The following is a 6,598-nucleotide window of genomic DNA, read 5'->3' on the forward strand; positions in this document are numbered from 1 at the left end:
CAGCTATTCGACACTAGCAAACGAATGAATGCCAGAATTCATATGATGCTGCTACAGCTGATGTCAAAATACCTTTTAGTACATATGTTGTCAAAATAAAATGAACAGTCCAATGATCATTTTACTGATATGTATAAAGACTGCAAAGGCTGAAAAATCTTGAAGTCTGTATGAAATTGGAGGTAGTTTGAGGGTTAATTTTTTTATGCTTTTTAAGCTTAAAAAGGGTGGGTCATATTATACATGAATAAATACGGTACTTGTAACGTTTTTTCTAATAAAACTGAATTTTTTATTGTTATACCTTGAAAAAAACAACTGAAGCGATGTGATATAAAATGTATCACTATGATAAGGAGGCATTCGTGTGGTCACACAAACATACCTCTTCTGTAGACCGGACTGTCTCATTTCACAGCCGTTCATGCAGCCGACTCGAGCGGCCTACGGCCCACGTATGTGAACGTTGATGGCAGTCTACATCGACTGTAACCAATGAACTGAGACACAGCCTAAGTGTTTCCAAGCAGGCTGTTTGGATTATTAATTGGCATAAATCACCCCTCTCRTTCAGATTAAAAAATTCATTCAAGCTTCTGATTGACCTTCGTTTCTTAACGTAAACAGATCGAAAAATTCAAAATATTCAAATTGGAGTGTTCACACTTTTATTCTGCCATTTATGTCCATATAAATGTGGTTAATAAAGAAAGCARCATAGACACACCACCATCCATTTACCACATTTTTTTACACCAGATCATGTTGAAATTGTTCCAGTTATGTAAGATAACCTTTTTGATTTTTTTTTTGTTCACTTCAAGCATTCAAGCCCTGAGAAGACATTTCGTCTATGCGACAYGTTAAATACTTTACTGTTAATGGAAACTGCAGTAACCCACTGCTGCTGTTGGACCTACAGGTAAGTAGGCATTAAAAACACATTTGAATGTCATGTCATCATAAAAACTACAAAAAAAATGAGAGTAGGCAAAAGCAATCATCACTTCCCTCCATCCTAATGGTCGGCTTTTGAGGCGCAGAAAGCTGTGTTCTTTGCTCACCATGGCAACAGATGAAAGGAACACTTGCTTCGTTTCAGTGTTCCATCTTTCCACTTTTCTTTGTAGGAATGCATTTCACGTGGTGGCGGAGCAGCAGTGGAGTCTGACAATCGTGTGTTTGAACTCCAGCCACTCTGTGTGTTTCTGTGCAAGACACTGAGCTCGCCCCACTGCGCCCGAAAAACGTCACTGGTGGGTAAATGAGAAAAGAGGGATTTAATTCTCACAATATCAACAGAAAATAGAAGCATTCTTTGAAAGTTGAAAGGGTCAAGGAGAAATATGTTGCAAAGTCTTTTAGCAAACTTCAGTGAGGTTAAAAAAAGATGTTTTGTGGATTTTTACRGGACCAATTAAAATCGATGCTTCCCAAACATTTCAGCTTCCATCCTGTTTACCTCTTCACAGTAATAAACATGAACCTGTCCCAAATGCTTGGAAATGTTTTGCTGCCCTAAATTTTAAAATGACCTCCTGTTTATCTTTAGAAATTTAACTGTTTCTTCCATTGTGGAGAAAACAAGCTTGTGAAATTTGCAAAGAAAATATTGCTTTCTGTTGGTGTTGTTATGATGTTTATTAATAAATTCAAGTTTTTTTTACTTAGAAGAATTTCCTCAAACTGGCATTTAGATTTATTAAATATGTTTTAACTTAATGTGGAATGTTACATCTTATTATTTTAAATATGGCAGCAATTATGTATGGAGGACTGAATCTGACATAACTAGAAATAAAAGCAGAAATTTATAAATAAACACACACCAATTAAAGGAGAACTTTACCTTGTTTTATAATTTTGTTTGCCATCATATTTGTTTTTTATCTTCTTTTTTAAAGTTTAGTCAAAACCATATGCATAGTTAAGTGTTTTCCTTCTTGCCTTTGTTTTAAACTAAACATTAAGCTTTAAACTAAACTTAGGCAGCACAGGTATGGTTCCTGCTCTGTCCTGTCTGATGACCAATAGGAGAGGAGCAGACCTAAGAAGCTCCGCCCACCTTATTTGCATAATGAGGCAGTGAGGTGGAGTAAAAACAGCAGAGAAATGTAAAAGCAACACGTGGAAATTAAAATATTTGTGGGAAAATTATTTAAAAATAAATACAAACATTTAAGAGACACAAATGCATGTACAAGCTAGAATATAAGACATTTTTTCAGTTGTTTTACACCTTTTTTGTGTTAATTCATAGTTTTGATGCCTTCAATGTGAATCTACAATTTTCATAGTCGTGAAAATAAAGAAAACTCTTTGAATGAGAAGATCTGTCCAAACTTTTGGTCTGTATCGGATTTCTGCATTTATTTCTTATTAAGCCAGTTTCAGTCCTCCATAATTAAAATGGTGTAAATGAGAAAATATATGTTGAAATAATGCTCCATGAAAATCTGTATTTGTCTTTCTTTCAGCCAACACTTTGGCTCAGGGATATTCAAACGTGTCACGGCAGCATAACATTACAGCGCTGCGGCCTTCAGTGTAATGAAACCACGAGACAGATTCATAAATAAAAGATACTGACATGGGCCATGAAATCCTCTCATTTCCTTCAAACACGACTTTATTCCAGCACACAAAAATACAGAATCTCTTCTTGTCGCCCAAATTGTGCATTGCTACATTATTCATTATGACGCAAAGAAGATCAAAGATTAATCCCACTCGTAAAATTGGTTGTTATGTTATTATAGCCCTGGAAATATACCAARCCATTCCAGCGTTTTACCTCCGGTTTAGGAGCTGCTGTAAAAATAGAAGCATTTAGGTGTCGTGCCGTGAAGATTTGCTGCTAATTTTTGAAAGATGGATGCCTGAAACCTTTTTCTTCTTTGTTTCTTTCTTCTTTAAAAAATATGCTTTCAAGACTGAAAGAGCTTACGCAAAATTAAAGTGAAAGTGTTGCTGCTGAAGAAATTGATAAGTTTTATCATTTTATCAGAATGCCTTTAACCTTTATGGAGTTGGTGTTAAACAAAATTATATAAAGAAAAATTACCAAATGACTAAAAGTTATATCCAAACTAGGGCTGCCACAAATGATTATTTTTAATAATCGATTAATCACCGATTATTTGTTCGATTAGTCGATTAATCGAATCATACGTTAACTGAATATAAAACATAGAGCTTATCACGTCAGAATGCAGCTGCTATTATATAACCATGGTTAGATTTTAGCTATATGCTAACTAAAAATAACTGCTGTGGAAGGTACGTTCTGCTCTGCATATATTGCACAGGTTTCTCTTTAGTTTTCTTAAAATGATCCCACACTTTGAGCTCTGTTGTCAGGTAGCCATGATACCAGAGCCTGTCTGTATAATGTCTTGTGACGTCCACGGCCTACCCCAGTTACCGCTACTGTGCATGTGTGTCAAGGACAGAAAGGCAGATGTGGCAGTGGAAGGTGTCAAAGCAGTTTGGAGAGAAAAACAAAGTAAAACACAACAAAAAAAGAAAACGATTAATCTATTATTCTAATAATCGATTAGTCGTCGATTAATCGATTAATCGTGGCAACCCTAATCCAAACACGTTTACAAGAAATCTACCACATTCTCTAAATTAAACTGTTCTATATTTAAATTGCAGTCAGACTCATTGGAGTGCAAAACTTTCACAAACATTCATGAAAAACTGATTTAGAAAATGATATATATTACTTCTATTTGTTGTTTTAATGTTCTTCAAAGCAAACATTCGATGACTTTGAGCCACGAATCTTCTGTGTTTGTCTTCCTCACAGAAGTCATTTTTTAACCACTACTAATGAGTTTGATTTAATGACTGAATTAATTGCGTTGCCCATGTAGGGAGTGGTGGTTTTATTGTATTATCATGGGTTAATGAGCATGGCTTTGCACTGGGTGGATTTTTACCTCCCCTGCTAATAGTGCGATGCTAATAACGAGGCGCTGCTCTGCCTTGTTGATTAGAGTTCAACCCTCAGTTTAGACGTCGAACTAGTGCTTACCAGGATGTAAGGGATACCTTCTGGGTAATGCAAAAGAAACAAATTATGCTGGTTTTTTTTTTCTGGTCTCTTCTGAGACATATTCTGTCATGTCATCTTAATTTTTACATTTGTCCTTCTAGTTTTATTCACATCAGTTTTTTTTCTGAACGCTTTTCGGAACCCATCTCGTTCAGCAATTTTTGTGCCATTTCAACAATTCATATGTGAAAACATTCAGCTCCTTCCTGCTATGATTTTGGTATTTCAGCTATTGTATACCTTTTTTAGCTATTTCACTTTTTCGGCCAGCCATTGAAAATGAATGGCAGCATTTTCAACATCCTTCAAACCCTTCAAAATGTTTATAAATCTTCACACATTTTGTTCTGGTTCAGCTCTGTTTAACTTCCTTGTGTCATATTTAACCTTACAGAACTATAGTTTACAGCAATCTGGTAAAAGTTGGCAATTTCATAGTGGAAAAAAGTGAGCACTCACATGCGCACAGSTTTGCAAATGTTTTCTGACTTGAGATTAAAAAAGTCATGTTCATTTTTTTGTGTAATTATCAGCTATAAAGTAATATATTGTTTTATTGTATTAAGACAGAGCAAGTACAATCTGGTGACAATGCACACAGTACGGACATTTTTGTTGGCCTTTTCACAAAATACTTAAATTTAACAACTGCACAATTACAAAGAGTTTTGTTTTTACATTTCCCACCCATCCATTTAAAACTTTTATTGCAAAAGAAAACACAAGGATAGAAAGATTGAGGATAGTACAAAGACTTTAGCTGCAAATTTTTTTTTACTGAAATCAAAACCATTTGTATGATGACTGTAATGATGATGCTGCAAATCAAAATGACTATAAAGACACCCTTGAACCTTTAAAATAATGCAGATCATCCACTGTCTTCCATAACGAAGCTGTTAAACAAACACCTGTTGGTGCTCAGAGACTTTAAAATGATTCTCAGTTACAACAAATAAATTTAGGCTGTTAAACAAACACCTGTTGGTGCTCAGAGACTTTAAAATGATTCTCAGTTACAACAAATAAATTTAGTTAAATTTCAGTAAAATATTTGACTTCTCATATTTTGATATGTTTTGTTGCTTTTTCTGGTGGAAGGGAATAAAAAGAAGAGACTAAAATAATAAAGAGAAAAAACTGATGCTGTTTTACGAGCTTGAAGGGGCTTATCTTTCACAGACCACCCTCTATCTAACGTAAAAATATCAGGCTCAAAAACTGGTCAAATCCACTTGTTCAAAAATTAAAATAGTTTAAAATGAAATTAAAAAYCATAATTTTCTCTACTTGTGTAAATGTAATTATTGAACATTTTAATATTCATGTAAAACTTAGATTAACTTTAGAAAAGATTGAAAGAGAAACACTATAAAAAACTAAAATGAATATTTATGTGTATTCATGAACAATCTCGCCATCGTGTTCTTGCTATTGGGTTCCTTTGTGCAAAAATAAATGCATTATCAGTTTTTACATCTGAGTAGAGAAAAAAGAATAARGAATTGCTCGCAGGAACTCGAGTCACAAAGTGATTAAGGTGAAGCTCAGCGAGCATGAACGCTGAGCAAAAGAGCAAGAAATAAGATCAGCCTAACAACCCTCATGGTTGTTTTGTTCAGTGTGGAGTTAAAGTGTAAAAGGCAGTGGTGTGGAGACGAGGGACGGAGGGACTCACAGGGGMCCTGTATCCACTGTCCTGTGTTCATTGCTTCATGCATTGAAGAAGCACAATATCAGGGTCAACTTAGCACAAAAAGACACAAAATAACTGCTTCAGTTGTTCTTCTCATCACACTTGTTGACATATTATTATATCTGTTGCATTTGTTTCTCTCATGTCTTTTAAATGATTTGCTACATCATTTATGATTCAATGTTTGGTCTGTGATGGAGAACCTCGTCTCAAAGGACGCCATTAGCGGTTTTGCTGCAACAATTTTTTTAAAGCGAAAACTACACAAATACACGACTTATATCGTTTTATTTCTGATTGCTCCTCTCTGCTGTTTAATTGAGAGCAGGTRGTTTATGAGCTACACTTAATCATGCTTTGGTTTTAGATTTATTACCTGTAGATATGGAGTCWAAAACACTTTGAACCATTTCAACTGACAGATTTGGTTCTTTGAATTACGTTCCTGTTATTGTTGCTGAGTGTCTATTTATCACAAGCACTCCTAAAATAACCAAAGTCCAATTATTCTGCCACCTTTCCTAACAGCTATAATCCTGATGTTGTGCTGCTCAGGCGACATTGTTTGTACAGAAGTGTGGAGACAACAAAATGACATTCTTAAATCAAGTTTTTTCCTGATTTAAAGCTCATGTTGACTGAAATTTGTATTTGCATCTTTATTTCAGCTGYAAAACACAACTTGCTCAACAAGGACAGGAGGATTTAGCTCTGGGGTGGTCCTGGTCCTCGAGGGCCGCAGCCCTGCATGTTTTATATTTTTCTCTGCTCAAAACACATCTAATTTGAATGAATGGGTGATTATCAGGCTTCTGCAGTACGGAGAACCAAAACTGACA

At 35.1% G+C, this 6,598-nt stretch overlaps 1 long non-coding RNA gene across 1 annotated transcript in view; it reads right to left on the bottom strand.

Moving 5' to 3' along the window:
* Positions 1-651: 651 nt before the first annotated feature.
* LOC106513922 (uncharacterized) overlaps positions 652-6,598 on the bottom strand; it is a 73,964-nt gene continuing 68,017 nt past the window's right edge. The window contains exon 2 of the long non-coding RNA XR_001309842.1: positions 652-1,253. This is a non-coding gene — a long non-coding RNA (uncharacterized LOC106513922). The remainder of the gene's footprint in view (positions 1,254-6,598) is intronic.

The sequence above is a fragment of the Austrofundulus limnaeus genome, unplaced genomic scaffold, assembly GCF_001266775.1.
Source record: "Austrofundulus limnaeus strain Quisiro unplaced genomic scaffold, Austrofundulus_limnaeus-1.0 Scaffold16, whole genome shotgun sequence".
In the NCBI taxonomy this organism is placed as follows: Eukaryota; Metazoa; Chordata; class Actinopteri; order Cyprinodontiformes; family Rivulidae; genus Austrofundulus; species Austrofundulus limnaeus.